Source organism: Bos grunniens, chromosome 4, assembly GCF_055505025.1.
Source record: "Bos grunniens cultivar Pamir isolate PY7600 chromosome 4, Bosgru_T2T1.0, whole genome shotgun sequence".
Taxonomy (NCBI): domain Eukaryota; kingdom Metazoa; phylum Chordata; class Mammalia; order Artiodactyla; family Bovidae; genus Bos; species Bos grunniens.
Genome location: NC_141168.1, coordinates 50,321,080 through 50,344,647, shown reverse-complemented (window position 1 = coordinate 50,344,647; position 23,568 = coordinate 50,321,080). Strand labels below are relative to the sequence as shown.

The window sequence follows — 23,568 nt, the reverse complement described above, 5'->3', positions numbered from 1 at the left end:
CTCTCTGATTGGTCTCCCACTCTTTTACATCTTCCCTGTGGTGTCACTATAGAAATCTTACACAGTTTTCCAGGTAAAGCTGCATCATGGCTTTGTACGGGGCCGGGGTTGGGGGCGGTGGCTAGTGCTACTGCTAAAGGTGTAATTCGAGGATGTAGTGTGCATACTGCAGCACTGACCTCTGGGTCAGGTATACTGGCCTGGATGACTGGAGCATTCCTTTGACAGCTGGGTGATGTTGGGCAAGTCATTTTGCCTTTCTGAGCCTCAGTTTCTTCTGTTTTATACCCCTCAGGGTAGTTACAGGATCAAATGGGACCCAGTACAGGCATAAAAATACATGTCTTTATTTCTTCTGATATAAAAATCAACACATATTCATTGTAAAAAAGTATAAAAGCAATACGAAATGGAAAGCAAAATCCAGAAATAACCACTAAGGCTAGTTTGGTTATATTCCTCTAGATTTTTTCCCCCCTCTGACTAATAACATGCAATACAATTGCAAAAGCAAAATAATTCCGCATGCTACATTTTCTCTCATTTCAGTCCCTTTGTACATTGTGACATCTTTCCAGGTCAATGCTTAGAGAGTTACCATATTTCTTTTCATGCCTCCATAGGATCCTAATTGCATGGGTGCCCCCATATATTAATTATTTAATCCATTTTATAGTGGCAGTCATTTCCCTTTGTTTCCAATGTTTTACTCAAGCTTGTTTCCAATTTTTAACTTTTTGAAACAAAGTTGCAGCAAATAACTTTGTGTTTGGTAGTTTTGCATACTTGAATGATTATTTCCATATTTTAAGGAAAGGAATTGCTGTGTCAAAGGTATGAGCATTTAAATTTTAATGGATATTGCAAATTCGAACAAGTGTTTTAAAGCCATGGGGCTCCCTGGGAATATCCATTATTAAACTAGTTTCTAGAAAACAACGAGCAAGTGGAGGTCACAGGATGGTACTGGGAACAGAGTATGTTCAGGCACACGTCATTTAACCTCTCTGTGCCTCAGCTTCTTCATCTGCAAAGAGGAGATTTAATGAAGATTTAGATGAAAAAGGCAGAGTTAAAGTAAGGCCAATAATAACCAACGGCTTTCAGGTAAGACTTTCTAATAGCTCTCCACCCGCTGGACCCAGTTTCTCCATGATGTGGGTTTGAGTCTACTCCTCTTCCTTGAGTGCAATCATTGTCTCATTGCTCTGATTTTCTAAGTGGAATTAAATGACTCTGTTTCCCTGTGACGTGGTTAAAAAAATAACTTTCATCTCTGGAACATTTTGAGGAGCTTCTCCCCTTGTAAAAACTGTTTGTAAATAAAGGTAAAATCATGATTCAGATAAATATAAGATGAACAATGTGGAAGATTTCATTTATTAACTCATTAATTAATGAGAAAACAAGATATTACTACTGGTTCAAAAGAGAATTTAAAAAACCACACACAGATGAATGGATAAGAAAGCTGTGGTACATATACACAATGGAGTATTACTCAGCCATTAAAAAGAATACATTTGAATCAGTCCTAATGAGGTGGATGAAACTGGAGCCTATTATACAGAGTGAAGTAAGCCAGAAAGAAAAACACCAATACAGTATACTAACGCATATATACGGAATTTAGAAAGATGGTAACAGTAACCCTGTATACGAGACAGCAAAAGAGACACTGATGTATAGAAGAGTCCTTTGGACTCTGTGGAAGAGGGAGAGGGTGGGATGATTTGGGAGAATGCCATTGAAACATGTATAATATCATATATGAAACGAGTCGCCAGTCCAGGTTTGATGTACGATACTGGATGCTTGGGGCTGGAGCACTAGGACAACCCAGAGGGATGATATGGGGAGGGAGGAGGGAGGAGGGTTCAGGATGGGGGACACGTGTATACCTGTGGCGGATCCATGTTGATATATGGCAAAACCAATACAATATTGTAAAGTTAAAAAAAAACCACACACAGACAGAGGCCATCAGGAATGCTGAAATGGACTTACAAATAGATGCAAAATTGGTCAATATTCACTGGGAGATAACAAATGTGTCCCACTGGACAAAATTTATTTGCATTTCAGTGGACAAGAATCATTTGCACTACAACCTGTGTTAGTTTCTTCGGGCTGCATAAGAAAGTCCCACAAACTGAGTGACTTAAAAGAATAGCAATTTGTGTTCTCACAGTCTGGAGGTTAGAAGTCCAAAATGAAGATATTGGCTGGACCAAGCTCTCTCTGATACCTATAGAGGAGAATCCTTGTGGTCTTTCTCAGCTTCTGATGGTTTTCTGACAGTTCTTGGCGTTCCACTGCTTGGAGCTGTAGCCTTTCAATCTCTGCCTCCATCACCACATGCTGCTTCCCTTTATGTGTCTGTATTTCTGTGTCTTTTCTTTTTTATATAAGGACACAAGTCATATTGGATTGAGGACCCACTGTACTCCAGGATGACCATAACTATTAATATCTGCAGTGACCCTATTTCCAAAAAAGTCACATTCTGAGGTACCAAAGGTTAGGACTTCAATATGTCTTCTTAGGCAACATAATTCAACTCATAATACTACCCATTTTCCACAAGTACATATTTGTAAAATAGCTCAAAGGTAACAAGACACTCTACCTAGTAACTGCTATTTACCCATTTCGGTCTTTCACAGTTTTTCCTAATACCTTTCCTAAGTGAAGTGGCTCAGTTCGTGTCTGACTCTTTGTGACCATATGGACTGTAGCCTACCAGGCTCCTCCATCCATGGGATTTTCCAGGCAAGGATACTGGAGTGGCTTGCCATTTCTCTAAATGTGGAGATCTGTACTCCACACTGGTCACCACTGCCATGCTTGATGAAAGGCAGGAAGCTTTACTGTTTCTGGAATAGTTGGGTACAGAGGCCTTTGCAGCAGCCCTGAGCTCTTGTGCTCAATTCCAGGTGCTACTGTAAGGTGGCCAAGTAACCAAGACACACTACTGAGGTGATGCTCCAGGAGGTTGCTGAGGTTGCTGCTGCAAGGGTGAGGCCAGTGTCTGTGTTGCACAGGAGAACAAATCTGACTCCCTGTTAGATCTGTTTCTTTTACTTTAACCTCTGTATTCTATTGCTTTAGCTTTGAGTTAAGAATGTCGCCTGGGATTCCCAGGTGGTGCTAGTGGTAAAGAACCTGCCTGCTAATGCAGGAGACATAAGAGACACGGTTCGATCCCTGGGTTGGGAAGAGCCCCTGGAGGAGGGCATGGCAACCCACTTTAATATTCTTGTCTGGAGAATCCCATGGACAGAGGAATCTGGTGGGCTACAGTTCATAGGGTCACAAAGAGTCAGACTTGACTGGAGTGACTTAGCGTGCATGCACACAAGAATGTTGCCTACAGCCTGAAATATATAGGAGAGCTGGTTCCCTGACTTTTAAGGGTACAACACTTTCCCATTCATATAAATGGTTGCAGAACAGAGAATAACACCTGTCCTGTTGGAGGTTTACAGGAACACTGTGACCTGACCTATAGGAACAGCTGTAAGAGCAAAGGATTCCTATACCAAGAAGTTTGCAACAACCAACCACGCCCCTCCTCAACTTTGCCTTTGAAAAGGCTTTGCTGAAATCCTTCAGAGATGGGATTTTTGAGGGCACAGGCCCCTCCACGTTTTGGTTTGGCCTCACTGTGCATTGGGCATATAGACTTGCTTTCAGTAATGTCTGCTTTTTCTAAAATGTCCAAATTCTACCCCATTCTCTGCCTCAGGGGCATCCAGTGTCTGCTCTGCCCCTCCCACATTCCGTTCCTCTCCTGGCAAATCTCTCAAGGTGCCTGTAGAGGATGAGAGTCAGAGGATGAAACTTTCTTTCTAAATCATTCTTGTAGCATATATTCACAGTCAGCCCTGAACAGGGAACACTGTGATGGGCTTTTGCCTCAAAAGACTCTGAGTTCACAGTCACACTGCCTTTGGAGAATGGAGACCACACTGGTGAGTTTGAGAAGGGTTGACATTGAGTGACAGAGGTTTCCAGGAGCTCAGCTTGGGTTGTGGTGGAGCGCTCCATTCTGATGATACCAATTTTATCATGTCAGTGCTTAAATTGCACCCCTCACGTAAAACTGCCTCCTCTTCTCTTCCTCCAGCTTATCCTTCTCTGGGAAGCAGTGGCAGCCAATTGGTGAGTAGCCAATAGGATCCTAGTTTCACTGCTTCTGACTTTTTCCCAACCACTATAGGAAAACTGGGCTGGTGGTGTGTCTCAGCCTCTCTGCTTGTCCCCATTGGATTATTTTATTAACCCCTGACTGCCTTGCCAGGCTTTTAGCAGTCTCTGTGTAGTTTGACATTCATTGTTTAGAAATGTTTTGTCATCTTTAGCATATTTAATCTTAGCAGTTTGATGACATTTTTTTCCTAGTGAATACTCATTTACCTACATAGATTCCAAAACCCTGTGTGTGTGTGTGTGTGTGTGTGTGCAGTCGTGTCCAACTCTTTGTGACTTCATGGACTGTAGCCTGCCAGGTTCCTCTGTCCATGGGATTTTCTTGGCAAGAATACTAGAGTGGGTTGCCATTTCCTACTCCAGGGGATCTTCCTGACCCAGGGATCAAAATCTGCATTGCTTTGCTTCTCCTGCTTTGGCAGGCGAATTCTTTACCACTGCACCACCTGGGACTACTCCAAAACCCCACAAAGAACCTAAATCTTTACTAAAAACCAGCAGATTTTTAAAGAAATGATTTTACCTCCTTCTCCCACAGGTGGCATTTGGCAATGCCTGGAGACATTTTTATTGTCACAACTATGTGGCTGCTACTGATATCTAGTGGGTAGAGGCCAGAGTAACACTAAATATCTTACAGAACAGCAGACATGCCCCCACATCCCTCACAGACAATCGTTAAGCCCAAAAAGTCAACAGTGCTCAAGTTGAGAAACCTTCTTTAGAAAAGACAATTACATTTTAAAAAATTACAAAATAATGCATGATCCTTATGGAAAAAAATTTAAATATAGACAAGCTAAAAAGAAAAACACAAACTTTCTGAAATCTCACAAAAGTACATTTCTGTTAAGGTTAAAACTATTTTTTTTTCTTAAAACTATGTGAAGAATAATCTGAATCCTTTCTCCTTCTCAGTAAAACTTAGAAGCAAAATATTTATTCTTGTTTATTTGTAACATTCAATGAATTGAAACAAGTTGGCCCAAGTTCTTATGGGCTAGCAGGAGGGAAAAGCAAAGTTACAAATAAGGACTAAAAGCTCTTTCTTTAATGCATTGGACTGATTTCAGATGGATTTCTAGATATGAAATGCCACCAGAAATGCAGAGCCAAGAACCCTGCCAAAGGTGTAGGAAACTGCTTGGTCTCCGGCTTGCCAATGAGCTGCTGGAATGTGAAAATGCATTCGCAGCAGACTATGGGGCTTCAGGACGACGAGGAGGCTGGCTATTGGCTATTTTTAAAATGGAAGGCTTCTAAAATAGTAAGATGTTAAAATAATAACCTGTGAAAGGAGAGAGGCCCATCCATGGAGTAAAAAGCCAGAGACAATGTGGCACCAACTGGGGAGTGTCTCTGAGTGACGCTTTTGGCCACGTGGGAATACAGGAAAGTGGGTGGCTGAGTGTATGTGGGGACTCTGTGTCTGGCATCAGCTGAAAAGGAGCTGAGTGTGAGCTGACAAGTGTGGTTACAGAGAGAAGCAGGCCAGTGAGCACCCCGCTGCTCTGGTGCATCTTGGAGAAAGTGGAGTATTGAGGGGACCAGACGCATTTCCTCACCGAGAACTTCCTGAGCTCCCAGTCTGCGGCAGACTTTGTGCTGGGCTGTGTGTCAGGGACACGAAGATGAATTAGGTCTTTGTTAAGTGGAGGAAGACATAGAGTTCGCTGAGTTTGGGGCCACTTCTTTTACTTTCTTAAACAGGAAGTTGACTGTTCTTGAGATTTAGGGCCAGGGCAGAAATTTTAGCGCTGCTTTTGTTCGACTAGGTTGTATCAACATAATTAACTGACAGTGAATCTAGGCAGAGGTTGTCAGAAGTTTATCCGAAGAAGTTTATCTTGTAAAGGAAGCATGATGGGCTGGGTCAGTGCCTCTTTATGAATTAAATTCCCTCAGCTGAAAAATGGCTCAGATCTCTGTCTGAGTGGCTGCAGACAGCAAGGCAGATGTGAATAAGAGCAAGTCAGCAAAGAAGGAGTGAGAAGCTGAGGTCTGAGATTGAGGGTGGAGTGGAACTGAGTAATAGCTTGTTTAAATTAAAAAAATTTAGGTGACATCAGTGTGGTTTGTAACAAGACACTCTATACTTGTAATCTACCCAATGGCTATGTAATTAAGCAAATTATTACGGAAAATCTGAGACATAAATAAAAGTAGAAAGAATAGTATAAAGAACCTAATGTACTCATCACCCAGTTTCACCAATTTTTAATAAATGGCCTATTTTGTTTCCGCTCTCCCCAACCTACTCAATTCCCCAGTACTTCTGAAGCAAACTCTGACAGTTTATTATTTCATTTGTGTATATTTCAGCATGTAGCTCTAAAAAGACATAGAAAACAATTGGAATTTCAGTTCTTTGTGTACTACAGAGCTATGCTGTAAATAACGCTGTCATTGTGAAAACTCACTGAAGAGAAGGGCACGTATTACCTCCTCACACAGGCTTCATCTGCTTCTCCTAGGCTGAGCTGAAGGCCCTTTACTGTGTTTCCTTAGCGCCCTGTGCAAACCTGGGTCGCTGCTCTCAACATGTTGTGTCTCTTGTCTGTGTCCTTTGCTAGTGTGACACTGATACTTAGTACCCAATAAATATCCACGTGCTCTCCACATTTCCTAGCCTCCCCTGGGGTTAGGCTGGGGCCATGACCACTTCAGGCCAATGACCTGTAAAGTGAAAAGTGAAAGTAAGTGGGACTAACAGGACACTTCTGAGTCCAAGCCGTGAAACACCAGTGTGCCACCACTGAGTTTGATACCAGGTTGGACTTTATCTGAAGACATTGCACCTTTTTCTTCTAAGCTGGCCAATTCCTTGTGGCTAAAGCTAGAAGCTTAATCTTAGCAAATGTCAGGAATTAGGTGGCCTTTAAAAGAAACCTTCTCTGGTTATCCTTGGCAGAAGTAAGAACACTTTTAAAGCACCCACTTTTGCATTTGGCCCACATTTGGGAGAAAAGGATTATTATGTTGAAAGATGTGGGAGAAATTATAGGGGAATTCCTCCCTGACTCCTCCTTGGCTTCTCTTATTTAACTCCAGTGATGTTATAAAGGATCTCAGCTTCATTCTGCCACAGAGAGAGAATTTCCAGGAGGGACGCCTACTCTGGTTTCTTTTTTTTTTAAGGTACTTATTACTGTGATGCTGATTCTGCCATAGTGCAGAGCACAGAGCAGCAGCGAACATTCGGAAAAAGCAAACATTTTTCAAAAGTGAGCTTCTCTGAGCTATTCATTTGTATAATACAGTATGAGACAGAGATGTAATGAAGTTATTTCTAGAAGATAAAAATGAGTAATTTACTTTTTAGTGGTCGTAAATCTTTAATGGCAACATATTTTTGTGTAAAATACATATTACTATGAATCTATTCTACAGACATAATATGTCCCAGTAAATAAGGATAGATGTATGAAAGATAGCAAAAATACGAAAATGAAATATCAGTGTCTATTGATAGAGGACAGCTGAATAAATTATGATTCATCCATGCAATGCAATATTAGACAACTATTAAGAAGACAAGTTTGATCTATGTATATTGCCTGGGAAGATGTTTATAATGTTATGAGAAAAAAAAAGTTTGCAGAGTACTTTGTATGATATGATGCTATTGTTTTTTTTAAAAGGAGCAAATCCCACGTGTGAATATATGTTTGTGTGAACCTAGTGAATGAATGCAAAGACACACACCAGCCGTTAACTTGGATTTTCCTTTGTGGTTGTTGTGGGAGCAGAGCTGAAAGGAAGTCTATTCATTTCCTTATAAACTACTTTTGTGTTGATTGATTTGTTTCCATGAGCATGTTATATAGCAAAAAATAATTACGGAAAGGCTTAATTTTAAATTATAATAGAAGCATAATATATGGATTGAGAGAAAGATGCAACATGAATCTTGTTGCTTGTAAATTCTTGCTTACAAGTAGTTTTTATTCTAACAGCTTGTGGATGTCAAGTTCACAAGTAGAAATCTAAAGTGGGTACTCTGGCTGATAGGATAAGCCATGCAAATTTAGAAGGCTTTGATCTAAAGAGAGTGAGAAAAAACTGGGAAGGGTTATGATTTGGGGCAATTAAGGTGAGGCCGTATATTATTAAAGGGGTGAAGTGATATAGTAGCCTGTGGGCTGTCAGTGCCTGTTAGGGCCAATCGTGTTACTTCCATGTTGGGAGAAAGCTTGTCTGATTGGTCCCAAGGCCCAGCAGATGAGTTGCACAACTTACAGACATAGTTTCTGAAACTACAGCACTTACTGTGAGAGACAAGGCAAGGAAAAAATGTGGAGAGGACTTGGGGGAGGGGCTGAATGAGTGGTTACATCCTGATATATATTGTGAGGAGACATGGGAAGAATTTTATAGAAAGGAAATCTTTACTCTGAAGTGCAGCATTCAACGCTCCTCTTCTCACCTCACTACCTTGCAATGCCCATTTTAAGGGTTATCTGGTGGCAACAAGCAGCATCTTAGGGCTTCCCTGGTAGATCAGCTGGTAAAGAATCCGCATGCAATGTGGGAGACCCGGATTCGACCCCTGGGTTGGGAAGACCCCCTGGAGGAGGGCATAGCAACCCTCTCCAGTATTCTTGCCTGGAGAATCCCCATGGACAGAGGAGCCTGGTGGGCTACAGTCCATGGATTGCAAAGAGTTGGACATGACTAAGCACAAGCACACAAGCAGAAGCTCATTCAAATGATCTCAGGTGAAAAGAGGATCCATTATAAAAATATAGGGCAACCTCATCAAACCCAGTTGTAGGAAGTGCATGTGGGCCTCCTGCTGCTGCTGCTGCTGCTGCTGCTAAGTCACTTCAGTCATGGCCGACTCTGTGTGACCCCATAGACGGCAGCCCACCAGGCTCCCCCGTCCCTGGGATTCTCCAGGCAAGAACACTGGAGTGGGTTGCCATTTCCTTCTCCAATGCATGAAAGTGAAAAGTGGAAGTGAAGTCGCTCAGTCGTGTCCGACTCTTCGTGACTCCATGGGCTGTAGCCTACCAGGCTCCTCCGTCCATGGGATTTTCCAGGCAAGCGTACTGAAGTGGGTTGCCATTGCCTTCTCCTGTGGGCCTCCTAGGCACTGAAAAATGGTCAGACAACTGCTCTTTCACTTGTCTGCACGTGGGCCAGCCTGGTATCTTTCATATCTGCTTCTCAGACCTAGTTTAGATACAATCTCTGGATATGTAACATATCCAGAGATCTCAATTAAAAATGAATTATTTCTCCCTTTGGGGCCTCCAAAATTTGTATTTACACTTCATACACCCCACATGTGTGTCTCTGTGCATTTACTTCTCCACCCACCTTCCCACGAATGGGGGCACATCTCGCTTATCCCTGTACCCCCCAAAACTTTCCCAGCAGCGGCAAGGGGGTTCACAGATATTTCCTGAATTCAGGCGCCCTATGGTTTATTGAATCATGAACGCCTGGATTTATTTCCTCATTAGCATCACCATAAAATGATGGAAAAGATTTTATCATTCTCTCTTCTATTCAGAGAAGTCAACTCTTCCGTAATTTTTTCCTCATGGAAGCATGAAAAGGTACAAGGACAACCATGTGTTTGCACTTTTGTTTTCCAGAGAAAATGAGAAGTACCCCCAAAAGATAGTTTTTCCATGAGTTCTCAGTACATCAAAATTATTTAAAAAGTAGCATCCTTATGCCCAATCAGGTTTCTTAGGGTTAGGTCTAAAGTTGCCCAAAGCTTCACTTGGGCAGCATAAACAACGGGAATTACTTCTTCAGTGTCTGTAGTCCATTTTTTGTTGGTTGGTTTGGTTTTTGGTGCTACCTGAGTGATAAAAGTGCCATGTCAGCTCAGATGAGCTACTGTCCTTATTATGTCATGCGTGGCAAATATCTATAATCCCTGACTTCCTTTTTCTCTCACACCCCATGTTCAACCCATCAGGATATCCTACTTTTGAAATACTTGGGGAATCTGGCCATTTCTTGTTCCTTTCACTGTGACCACACACCCTTTTACCAAGATCACTGCAAAACCCTCTTCATGTGTCTCGAGTGACTACCCATTCTATTCTGGGTACAGTGGCAACACAGATCTCTGAAAACACAGTTCAGATCTTGCTACTCCTTTGCCAAAAATCCCATTTCACTAGAAGAAAACCCAATCCTTCTCTAGACTGATGTGTGTCCTGAACAATCCCTCCACTTGTTTTCCTGACCAGAGGCCAGAGGTCAGAAATCAAGGTGTTAGTAGGACCATTTTGGTGGCCCAGACATTCTTGGCTGTGGCAGCATCACTTTGATCTCCACCTCCATTTTCATGGGGCTATCTTCCCTCCATGTCTGTGTATCTCTGCATGGTATGCTCCTTGAGTGTCTGTGTCCAGATTTCCCTCTTCTTATGAATGCACCAGTCATTGCATCATTGTACTTCCTAATGACCTCATCTTAACTTGATTACATTAGCAAAGACTCTATTTCCAAATAGGTCACAATATATATTCTTTTTTGGTGGGTGGGGGGCAGTTGCAGAAGAGAGGATGACACAATTCAACCTGTAACAAACATCAGGCAGCTTCCACTCCTATCAGTTATCTTCTTGGACCACTCCATCAACTTCTTTAAGGCTTTGCTTAGACATCATCTCCTCCTAAGATTATCTTTCAGTGGAGCCTCTTCTGATGACCTCTTTTAATACTCCAATCTGCCCCCTGCACCAACTTCCAATGTCTTTTAAGCTGGTCTTTTTCCCTCCCATCACACCTATTATCTTTTAACACACTAGGTCCTTTACCTGTTGATGATGCCCACAGTTAGCCGTCTGTCCCAACACCACCACTCCCCTGACCTTGAGTAGTGGAGGAGATAATCTCTGGCTATTATTCACTCATACATTTCATCTCCTATCACCGTGCCTGGCACACAGACACTCAATATATATTTGTAGAACTAACTGATTGTTTCTGTATTTTTAAAAGGAAAATATATATCTGTATTTCTGGAAATTCACTATCTTCTAACAGTTCAGTTCATTTCAGTTGCTCAGTCATGTCTGACTCTTTGCAACCCCTCGTACTGTAGCACGCCAGGCTTCCCTGTCCATCACCAACTTCCAGAGCTTGCTCAAACTCATATCCATCAAGTCAGATGGACAAGCAGAGATGTCATCCAACTATCTCATCCTCTATTGTCCCCTTTTCTTCCTGTCTTCAATCTCTTCTAGCATCAGCTTTTTTCCCAATGAGTCAGTTCTTTGCATCAGGTGGCAAAGTATTGCATTTTCAGCTTCTGCATCAGTCCTTCCAATGAACATTCAGGACTGATTTCCTTTAGGATGGACTGGTTGGATCTCCTTGCAGTCCAAGGGACTCTCAAGAGTCTTCTCCAACACCACAGTTCAAAAGCATCAATTCTTCAGCACTCAACTTTCTTTATAGTCCAACTCTCACATTCATACATGACTACTGGAAAAACCATAGCTTTGATTAGATGGACCTTTGTTGGCAAAGTAATGTCTCTGCTTTTAAACATCCTGCCTAAATTTAATATGCTGTCATAGCTTTTCTTCCAAGGAGCAAACGTCTTTTAATTTCATTCCTGCAGTTACTGTCCACAGTGATTTTGGAGCCCAAGAAAATACAGTCTCTCACTGTTTCCATTGTTTCCCCATCTATTTGCCATGAAGTGATGGGATCAGATGGCATGATCTTAGTTTTCTGAATGTTGAGTTTTTCTAACAGTATTGTCTATTTTAAAAAAAAGTTAAATTTTGGGTTGATGCCATACTGAAACACAGTATGTGATTAAGACTTACGTGAAACTTTTCTTAGGCCTCTTTTCCATACATATATTATTTGTTCTGGGTGCTTTAAGAAATGGCAATCCACATCCTTACATTTCTCAATCCCATACTTAGGACAAAATATATAACAGTTTTGGGTTGTGGTTTCAATTAGCATAGCAAACCCAGTACATATTTTCTCCCTGGCATCTAGATTAAAGAAGCTGTTTTCACTTTCTAGCCCAGTTTTTATTTCGCTTTCTCTTTTTCTCACTAAAAACATCTATGGTATCCACAATGTATTGGTAGGTTAAAAAAGCAAGTCATCAACTTATTGGAAAAGCAGAAATAGAGTTACAGAGGTAGAGAACAAACTTATGGTTACAAATAGGACAGTGGGGCATGGGATGAACTGGGAGATTGGGACTGACATATATACATCAGTATGTATAAAACAGATAATTGATGAGGACCTACTGTTTAGCACAGGGAACTCTACCCAATGATCTATGGGGACCCAAATGGGAAGAAAACCTAAGAAAGAGTGGAAGTATGTATACTAATAACTGATTCACTTTACTGTATGTAGAAACACAACACTGTAAAGCAACTATACTCCAATAAAACTTAAAAAAAAAAAGCAAGTCATCAAACAGAATCTACATTATTATTCTATTTTTGCAGGTTAAAAACAACATAGGTATAGATCACATATGTTTCATATGAAAAGGAAAGAGTTTGAAACAATACACATCAAATCTAGGATAGGGGGAGGCTTTACACATTTTTATATTGTTTGGGTTTTTTGAAAAAAATGAACAGGTATTGTTGTGGTAGTAAAAAGATTAAGAGACAAAAATTGAAAAAGCCTTCCTCAAAAGAGTGAATTTCCCATGGCAGAAGGAACAAAGCTGCTGGATAGTGAACACAGCGTATTCTTCCATGAGGAAACCTAAAGAAGAAACTTTGTGCTTTTCTATTTACTGCCCTGGAAGCCAAACATGAATGTGAATACAGATCTCAGCCATGTTTTTAAAATGTGTACTGAAAGACCAGAAGGAGATATTGGGTTGGCCACCCCAGTAAATACAGCCCAATAAATGACCAACTGTGGTCATCCTGGTGTGGTGGGATTTGGATTTCAGTCGATTTTTTATTGAGTATTTTGCTTTTATTTTTTTACTCTATTAAAAACAGGTATCCAGGTAGATAATGTTGACCAGGGACAGGAATGTCTTGGTGTCTTTCCTCTCCTGGCCCAAGGAAACCCTCTCCTGCCATATGGAGATGAGGGTCTGTGTTCATGGGCTCCTACATAGTGCATTCACCCCTGTGCATTCCTTCTAAGAGGGGAGCCCCTTTAAGGCTCAGACCCAAGCCCCCACTTTAGAGATATGGAAGTTCAGCAAACTCAGGGCTGGTGAGGGGCTTCACAGCCCAGAGAGGATTTGGGAAAGGGACTACACTGAGGAATCCACCCCACTTTGTGTTGGGTTCACAATCCCATCCCCCTGCCCAAGGAGTCAAGTAGAAAGGGATCATGAGGGCTGGCCTGACCAAAGTGATTCTTGAAATGGCAGGGCCCAAACTCTAGAAGTGTCCATTGTTCAGCTTCTCCACTTCCAGGTAGGCAGTACACTTGGCATGCTGGTTAACTGCCACAGTCCAGAGCGTAGTGCCTCTGGCAAAATGAACTCTGGGTTTGATATGGAGGTTGCCAGAGCAGAATGTGAGATAGGGGTTCTCAAAAGCTGGCATGCCTTGTGACCACCTGAAGAACTTCCCCGGTTCCACCCACAGTCAGTTCACACTGATGAATTAAAATTCTTATTCTAAGGCAAGTCAAGGAAAATTTAAACATAAAAAGTTTTCTCTGCTCTTTGGCTTCCTCTCCCTCCTCTATTGTGCATTGTGTACCTGTATTAAACACTGAGCAAGCCTCCCACTGGCAGAAATACCTGCTCAACTAGAAAGAACATTATTCTGCCACCACCAAGACAACTCCTCAAAGATAACATTCCTTTGTATTCTAATAAGGGGTCATGCTGACCCATCACTTGGTACTTGCAGATCTGGGTTGTGTGAACTAACATTTAAGGTACAGCCCTCTGCCTCAAAAATGTATGTAACTGTGCTTTGACCTCAAATGAGTGGAACAGTTCTTGGAGCTTTCTGAGAGGCTCTTCCTAGGTTATAATCCTCAATTTGACGGGAATAAAATTTCTCATTTCTGTCTGAGGTTGATTAATTTTCACCGGCAGTATTCTGGGCCTAGGAAGTAGAATTTGAATAAATATTCCTATGATGTTTTTCAACACCAGCTCTCTGATAGGATCCTCCTATTCTGCACGAGCTATGTGTCCTTTGCATCAGGCTCCACAAGTTCAAGGAATCAGTCTCACAAGATGCTCTCACTTCAGATGTCAGTTGCCAGTCCAGGTCCCCAGACCACCCATACTTCCCTATGATTTGGCTTCAGATTCAATGGTTCCCATACCAACTTCCTCCCCTGGCCCCCATTTTCAATAACTCACTGAAATGACTCATATAACTCAGGAAAGCTCTGTACTTACAATTATAGTCGTTCCTCAGCATCCTCAGGGGACTGATTTTGGGAGACCCCTCAGTCCATGGGGTCGCGAAGAGTCGGACAGGACTGAGCGACTTCACTTTCACTTTTTACTTTCACACAATGGAGAAGGAAATGGCAACCCACTCCAATGTTTTTGCCTGGAGAATCCCAGGGACAGGGAAGCCTGGTGGGCTGCCGTCTATGGGGTCGCACAGAGTCGGACACGACTGAAGCGACTTAGCAGCAGCAGCAGCAGCAGCAACAGGTACCAAAATCCACCAATGAGCAGGCCCCAGATGTAAAATGGCGCCAGGCTTGTGATTACAGTAAATCTTCCAAATGTGCGCTGGTTTCGCATCTGCAGATTCAATCAACCACTGACCTTCATTTAGCAGCTACTCGAATCTCCTGATTTGAAACCTGTGGTTATAGAGGGTTGACGGCACCGCTTAATTATAAATGATACAACTCAGGATAAGACAAATGTATTATGAATGTTACAACTCTATAGGGTAAGTAGGAAGTTGGGGGCACAGAGAGTCTGTGCCACCTCTGGGTGTGCCACCCTCTCAGCCCATGAATGTGTTCACAAATTTGGAACCTCCCTGAACCTCATTGTTTTCAAGAGTTTTTAATCCAGGCTTCGTAGTGGGCACAGTTGATTACATCCTTTGCTGGGATTGGGCTTCCCTGGTGGCTCAGAGGTTAAAGCGTCTGCCTGAAATGCGGAGACGCAGGTTTGATCCCTGGGTCGGGAAGATCCCCTGGAGAAGGAAATGGCAACCCACTCCAGTACTCTTGCCTGTAGAATCACATGGAGGGAGGAGCCTGGTAGGCTACAGTCCATGGGGTTGCAAAGAGTCGGACACGACTGAGCGACTTCACTTCACTTCACTTCACTTTTTGCTGTGATTGAACTTGATCTCCACCCCCTCTCTCCTCCAGCAGGTGGCACTGCAAGTTCCGGCCCTCTAAATACATATTTGGTCTTTCTGTTGTGGCCAGCCCCTCCCCGGAAACGTAGGATCCACCGAGAGTCACCTTGCTAGCAGACGCTCAAGTGTGGTTCAAAAGGGGGTTGTTATGAATATCAAACATGCTTCTATCACTCGGAAAATTCCAAGATTTTTAGGATCTCTGTGCCAAGAACCAGGGACAAAGAACAATATATTTGTGATTCTGATACAGGTGATTCTCATACACTGAGAACCACTGTGTAGGAAGATATCATTGCTAACACTTGAAAAATCTAAGTATCAGCACCATTTTTGGCAAGAAGAGAATTTTTTAGATGCAGGTGTCTCCCTGCCTTATTAGCATCCTTCCCTCCTCTTCACTGAAGTTGTAGCCCATATTTCAGTCCCCACCAAGCTCCCGCTTCTTGGTGTTCCATGGTGCAGTCCTGATTTGCGGAATTCTCTTTGGCCTGTTGCACATTTGAAATGCTCCTTAATTCTCATGTGTGTCTGCTTGTCTCATCTCCCCAGCTGTCTATGGACATTGCCTTACTCTTTATTGAGCCCTGATGCAAGATTTCTTATCCTTAGAGTATGGTGCTAACTCAAAGGAAACTCTCAATAAATGCTTAATGGGAATAAGTGAAAGTATGGATGCTGGGCCTAATTTTTAATAGTAGGAAGGTGCAAGTGGCTTGTGTACAATTTGGACAACATAAATTTTTGCCAGTTACCTGAGTGACTCAAACATTATGATTAAATTTCTTACCTTGAAGCAGGTAATTAGTAATGAATGTCTAAGAAAAACTTGTACTTTGCAATGACCACAATGAAATACTAGGAAACCAACTTGAGGTACAGTAAGTATGATGACCAGTGGAATGATCACTAGACTTGAAATCAGAGAGCATAGGGTCACAGTCTTCATCTGTTCATTGCCAACTGTGAGGTCTTGGGGCAAGTTGCTTGCTTGAGAGTTTCATTCACTTATTCATTATTTCAACCTTCCATCATTGAGAGCCTATCGTCTGGTGGGCAATGTACTAATAGATAGGCATCTTCTCATTTTATAATTTTGTACTTGAAGAAAAATCACAGAAGTCTGTCCTCCTTGGCAATTGCATCTTTCAACCTCCAGACCTCCTTTCCAGGGTTCCTGAGTTCTAAACCCTCATCATCGTTCAGTCACAGTCATGTCTAACTCTTTGCGATCCCCAGGACTGCACCACACCAGGCTTTCTGTCCTTCACCATCTCCTGGAGTTAGCTCAAACTCATGTCCGTTGAGTTGGTGATACCATCCAACAATCTCTTCCTTTGTTTTCCCCCTCTCCTCCTGCCTTCAATTTTTCCCAGCAGCAGGGTCTTTTCTAATCAGTTGGCTCTTAGCATCACGTGGCCAAAGTATTGGAGCTTCAGCTTCAGCATCAGTCCTTCCAATGAATATTCAGGGTGGATTTCCTTTAGGATTGATGTCTTGATCTCCTTGCAATCCAAGGGACTCTCAAGAGTCTTCTCCAACATCACAATTCAAAAGCATCAGTTCTTTGGTGCTCATGGTCCAGCTCTCACATCCATGCATGACTATTAGGAAAACAATAGCTTTGACTATATGGAAATTTGTTGGCAATGTAATGTCTCTGCTTTTTAATACATTGTCTAGGTTTGCCATAGCTTTTCTTACAAGGAGCAAGTGTCTTTTAATTTCTGCCTGCAGTCACTGTCCACAGTGATTTTTGAGCCCAAGAAAATAAAGTCTTTCACTGTTTCTGTTGTTTTTCCATCTATTTGCCATGAAGTGATGGGACCAGATGCCATGATCTTCGTTTTTTGAATGCTGAGTTTTAAGCCAGCTTTTTCACTTTCCTCTTTCACTTTCATCAAGAGGCTCTTTAGTTCCTCTTCACTTTGGGCTGTAAGGGTGGTGTCATCCGCCTATCTGAGATTGTTGATATTTCTCCTAGCAATCTTGATTCCAGCTTGTGTTTCATCCAGCCCAACACTTCTCATGATGTACTCTGCATATAAGTTAAATAAGCAGGGTGACAGTATACAGCCTTTCCCAATTTTGAACCAGTCCATTGTTTCATGTCCAGTTTTGACTGTTGTTTGTTGACCTGCATACAGGTTTCTCAGGAGGCAGGTAAGATGGTCTGGTATTCTCTTTAAGAATTTTCCACAGTTTGTTGTGATCCACACAGCCAAAGGCTTTAGCATAGACAATGAAGCAGAAGTAGATGTTTTTCTGGAATTCTCTTGCTTTTTCTACAATCCAATGGATGTTGGCAATTTGATCTCTGGTTCCTCTGCCTTTTCTAAATCTAGCTTGTACATGTGGAAGTTCTCAGTTCACACACTGTTGAAGCCTAGCTTGAAGGATTTTGAGCATGACCTTGCTAGCATGCGGAATGAGTGTAATTGTGTGGTAGCTAGTTTGAACATTCTTTGGCATTGCCCTTCTTTGGGACTGGAATGAAAACTGACCTTTTCCAGTCCTGGGGCCACTGCTGAGTTTTCCAAATTTGCTGGCATATTGAGTGCAGCACTTTCACAGCATCATCTTTTAGGATTTGAAATAGCTCAGCTGGAATTCCATCACCTCCATTAGCTTTGTTCATAGTGATGCTTCCTAAGGTCTGCTTTACTTCATCTCCAGATGTCTGGCTCTAGATGAGTGATAACACCATTGTGGTTATCCTGGTCTTTAAGATCTTTTTTTGTATAGTTCTTCTGTGTATTGTTGCCATCTCTTCTTAATCTCTTCAGCTTCTGTTAGGTCCATTTTTGAACCCTGAAACACAGTTATTATTATCCTCCATGGCCTCTGAGGCCTTGCTGCTGCTACTGCTGCTGCTGCTGCTGCTAAGTCGCTTCAGTCGTGTCCGACTCTGTGCGACCCCATAGACGGCAGCCCACCAGGCTCCCCCATCCCTGGTATTCTCCAGGCAAGAACACTGGAGTGGGTTGCCATTTCCTTCTCCAATGCATGAAAGTGAAAAGTGAAAGTGAAGTCACTCAGTCGTGTCCGACTCTTAGCGACCCCATGGACTGCAGCCTACCAGGCTCCTCCATCCATGGGATTTCCCAGGCAAGAGTACTGGAGTGGGGTGCCATTGCCTTCTCTGAGGCCTTAGATTCTATAAAAAAGACTCAAAGTTGAATAAGATTTTAGCATCAGAAAGAACATGAGAGATGGTCTAATTCACTTGAATTCAGATGAGGATGGGAGCCAGGATCCCAAATCAGTAATGGGAGGAGAGATGTCCAGAAAATTTTCCAATGCTGTGGGTCTCTCTAATGCTAGTTTCTCCTCACTGCTTTTGTGTTGAAGTTGTGGAAGACAGGGCCACAGGGAGCAATGTCAGATCCAGGATGTTTGCAGAGGCTAGCAGCTCTGAAGTTTCCATCCAGACACTGAGGACTCCAATGGAATAAAACATGGTCCCTGCTTGCCCATGGTCCAAAATCAGAATTCCCATTTCTCCGTCGGACTAACCAATATCAACCAACCAAACTCTGGGCCCTTGGGGAGAGGGAAGGGACCAAGAAAGCAGGGGAGGAAGATGTGTTTGTCAGAAAAAAACCTTGAATGTTCTTGAACCGGATGTAAGTTCTGAGATTCCCAGCAAAAACAAAGGGTTTCTCTTCAACTCTGACCACTGGTAAGGTTAGAAGACCAGAGTTGAAAAAAACTCAGAGTTAAACTACAGCCTGGTGAAATGAAATAAAGACACAGTGTTTAACTCACTTCTAAATGTATGAGCATTTGTTGTTATGTTAAAAAAACAGATCCTGTGGGAACTGTAGTTACGTGGGGCTGGTTTGGATGGACTGTACCACTTCCCCCAACCTCAGGACAAAACCAGCCAACAACAACAAGAATCCTACAGCTGGAATGCATTCTGGATTTCTAATCTGAATATTTACCCATGATTGCACTTTTTTTTTTTTTCCTCACAGTGTTCCCATATCCATAAGCATACATTTGAAATCAGGATCCCAAATGCCTTAAGTAAAACCTATTTCATGAGTCACACTTTTTATCCAATTCAAGCTTAGTGACTTGAAGGAAAAAACAAAACAGAACAAAAAAAACACCACTGACTACAATCTGAATTCACAGGCAAAGCACTCAATTAGGGTTGACTCGTCAAAGTCTTATGAACAAGAAGGTGCTTTCTTTTGTGTATGGGCTGGCATAGCTCTGATGTTGCCAGTGTTCCTGCTGTTGGACTTAGGAAGGAATCAAGCGACCTTTCTGTCATGCTGTTGTTAGCAGCAGGTTTGCCCTCCAGGTTATGTTGGACACAAGCTGACACTAAAAGTAATTTTGCTTTCCCAGGGCCACCCAGGTCACCCAGGAGAGGGGACATATGGCACAACTTGAGGAAACACCACTGTCCAGTGGAGACCCACCACATCATTCTCTGGATGAGCCTGCTGCCTAGCAGAACTCTATAGCTTTTGGAAAAACACATTTCCTGCTCCAAACTGAATTTTGCCTTGGGCTTGTCCTGTTGCTCAGAAATAAGACACTCTATCTGCAGCAGGCACTGGAGAGATCTCTGCTGCACATTTGCTTCAGGGCTTTCTCTCAACTATCTGAGCCTGGACAAACACAAAACTGCAGTTCTTGTCTTCCCGCCCATCTGGAGTGGGGACACATCCTGCTACATTGGCAAGACATCAACCAGAGTTTATAGGAGAGTGAACAAGAATGAGCTCTTCTCCAAGTCTGGAGAAAAATCCCTCCCAGGATCTGAGGTCTGCTGCAAACCAGAGAGCAAATGCCTTATCGGTAGGTAAGGGAGCCTTCCTACCATTCTTTTTAAAATTAATTCATTCATTAATTTGGCTGCACCATGCAGCATGTGGGATCCTAGTTCCTTAACCAGGGATCGAGCCCCTGCCCCCTGCAGTGGAAGTGTGGAGTCTCAACCCCTGGACTTTCCACTATTCTTCCCTCAGTCCAAATGTCATCTACACTTTAGAATCAAGACAAAGCCATCGCAAAGAGGTGAGAAGAAGGTAGGCGAGCAGGTCCTCCTTAGTGGCCAAAGTAGAGGGATTTTAAAAAATGCTTTATTTTATTGAAAGATTGTTGATTTATAGTGTTATGTTAATTTCTGCTGTACAGCATAATGTTTCAGTTATATATATACATATACATATGTATATGTATGTATGTTTCATATATATATACATATATACATATATACATTTTCCATAATGGTTTGTCACAGACTATTGAATATAGTTCCCTGTGCTATACAGGAGGACCTTGTTGTTCATCCATTCTGTATGTAGTAGTATGCACCTGCTAATCCCAAACTCCCAATCCATCTCTCCCCCACACCACTTCTGACAACAAAATGGTAGGATTTTAAAGAATCCTGATGGTGTTACAACCTGGCATTTAGAGGTTGCCTGCCACTAAAAGGGCATATCTAGATATTCAGTGAAGTGAGGGTTACCAGACTTTGAAAATCTTCAGTGCAGGGTGGAAAGGTAATGTAGGAGCTGCAGGGGTGTGGGGCTTGGAGCACACTGGTGGGTCCTGCCTTACGACACTCGTGGTCAATTCAAAGCAACAGCAGTAGCAACAGCAACATGCAAGCAGTTTCCTATGTGGCCCAGACTCTCAGTCCAGACATCGTGCTTACGTGCCCCTGAAACTGGTACAGTTGGGGGTAGGCAGAGAAAATCTGTTCCTGGAGGATCCTGAAGCTTTCATGTCTTAAAACGGCACTATTCCTATATTTTGCTAATTAGCAGCCATCAAGCAGCCACAGATGCTGCTCACTACCATGGGGTATAATTGAATGGGTAACCAGTGTAACAAGTATCACCTGAGCACCTACTATGTGCCAGGCCGTGAACTAAGTGTGAGGATTCACTGACTTTTTCCAATAAGCTTGTGAAGTTGGCACTCTTACAAACCCAACCTTGCAGATGAGGAGACCAGTGCTCAGGGAGGTGAGGTGGCTTGCCCGAGGTCATGCAGCATTGCATGCTGGGCATTTCTGGCATGTAGGCAGCACTGTGGGAATGGGTCCACATGTCCACGGCAGCCCCATAACTCAATTTGCAGAGAGGCTTTGATGGTCTGCCCAGTAGGGAGGGTTGATCTGCTGCAGCATTTCAGAGCTGCTGGATAGGGGATCCTTGGAGGCAGGTTCCAGGCATATAGTGGATGCTTAATAAATATTGATCAAATGATGAATTGCTTTTCCATCATGTGAGAACTCACCTAAACGCTCTCCCTGGAAATGGGAGTTTATTGGCTGGCCTTTTGGGAGTCATAGGAAGCTCTCTGGAACCTGCATTGATAAGGTGATGTCCTTGACGATGGCTGGGCAGAGCCAGGTTAGCTTAGAAGGGTTGAGTTTCCAAACTCCTGGTCAACAGCCAGCTTCACCTGGGCAGGAAGTTGGGTCAAGAAATAGAGCAGAGATCCTGAAAAGCCAGGATTATCCGTCCTTCTCCACTAAAGCCAAGAAGAAGAGGACTATAGGCCCTTTAACTCCCGAGAAATGGTCAAATCAAATCAATTCTGACTAATCTAAGACTGAGAAATCATTGAGCAAGAAAACAGGTGGCAAATTTAAAATGTTTCATGTGTATTCTCCATGCTCAGCTTTGTAGGTTGTAGGTGATCTATGTAAGCAATAACCAAGTGGACTTTTCTTTCAAAACTAATATGTTCCCATTACCAGGCAATGCCCCTTTTTAACAATCAGTATTTTAACACAAGGGCACCCCGGTTTCACAAAACAATTGAGCTTTGAAATTAATAAAATGTTCTGTAACTACAATACAGCAAGAGGAAATTGTTTTAAGAAACAAGAAAATGCAAAGAAACACTTGCAGTGACTTCTTTGGCAAAAAATACAATACAAATGCAAAATACTTCCCATGTGGTTTAGTGAGATTATACTTTAGGTATGTAGTTAAAGCAATCTGTTAGAACAAAGTGAATTTCTCCAGATTAATACAATTTCCTGGGAACCAAGGCATGCTGTATGAGGGCAGGGATCATCTGGGGAAGGCTCGGACACAGCCCATATATCCCAGTGGGAAGATTCCAGGACAGTGAAGACAAAGCAGATTGCTTCCACAGTAGGGCATAGGGACTGAGGTTTCAATAATGCAGGTGTTACAGCTTCACGCGCAGTGTGGTCTGGGTGGTGGGGTGCTGTTTTTCATAACTGGGTGGTTCTGAGTGACTGATTCTTCATTTTGTTGCTATTTGTGCCATGCATGACAATGTGTTGGGTCTTCCCGAGCACTGGTTTCCTGGTGCTGACTCATCATGAAGAATTTGCTTTGGTTGACTCTGACTGACCCCATCTATTATTTTTGGAACAACATTGGGCAGGCACTGCACTAGGGGAGAAACGACCACTCTGCCTTTAGCCACCATCCTTTCTCTCCTGGATAGTTGCAGTCACTTACCCTGGTCTGCTATGGGCTATTCTTCTATGAAAGATGCTCTGCCTCCTCTACTTTTGACCTGGCAGGGACTCCCTATGTCACTCAAAGGCCTACAGAGTCCTTCATAATGCACCTTCTCTAACTTTCCATGCTCTGATTTGTCTCCAATCATGCCCTGGGCCCCAAGCTCCTTCCACTCCGGCCACACTTGCCTCCTTACTGGAGTGCCCCAGGCCCATTCTTTCTTCTCTCCACCTGGCTTGCTTACTCTGATGATCCTGTTTAATACAAACTGCCCTACTCCTCCCACACTCCCTGATCTCCCTTATGTTCCTTTACTTTCTGTTTCTATCAAGACACTTATGACCCTCCAAGACATGATATAATTTATTTGTTAATTGTCTTGCACTGAAGATGCCAGCTCTATGGACAGCAGGGATCTTTGTTTTATTCGTGATGTGTCCCAATCATCTAAAACAGTGCTTGGAACATAGTAGGTACTCAATAAATATTTGCCATCTGAATAAATAAGTACATAAATAAATAACACACACACACACACCCCTTCCCATCACTACTCATACATGGATCGTTTGTTTTCCCCAGCTACAATGCTGAATGCAT

At 42.7% G+C, this 23,568-nt stretch overlaps 1 long non-coding RNA gene across 2 annotated transcripts in view; it reads right to left on the bottom strand.

Annotated features, from left to right (window-relative positions):
- Positions 1 to 15,012, bottom strand: part of LOC147374097 (uncharacterized) — a 39,697-nt gene extending 24,685 nt beyond the window's left edge. Inside the window, exon 1 of one of the 2 annotated variants that reach the window (XR_015162408.1) lies at positions 14,557 to 15,012. This is a non-coding gene — a long non-coding RNA (uncharacterized LOC147374097). The remainder of the gene's footprint in view (positions 1 to 14,556) is intronic. The other variant, XR_015162409.1, reaches the window with a different exon arrangement.
- Positions 15,013 to 23,568: the final 8,556 nt, after the last annotated feature.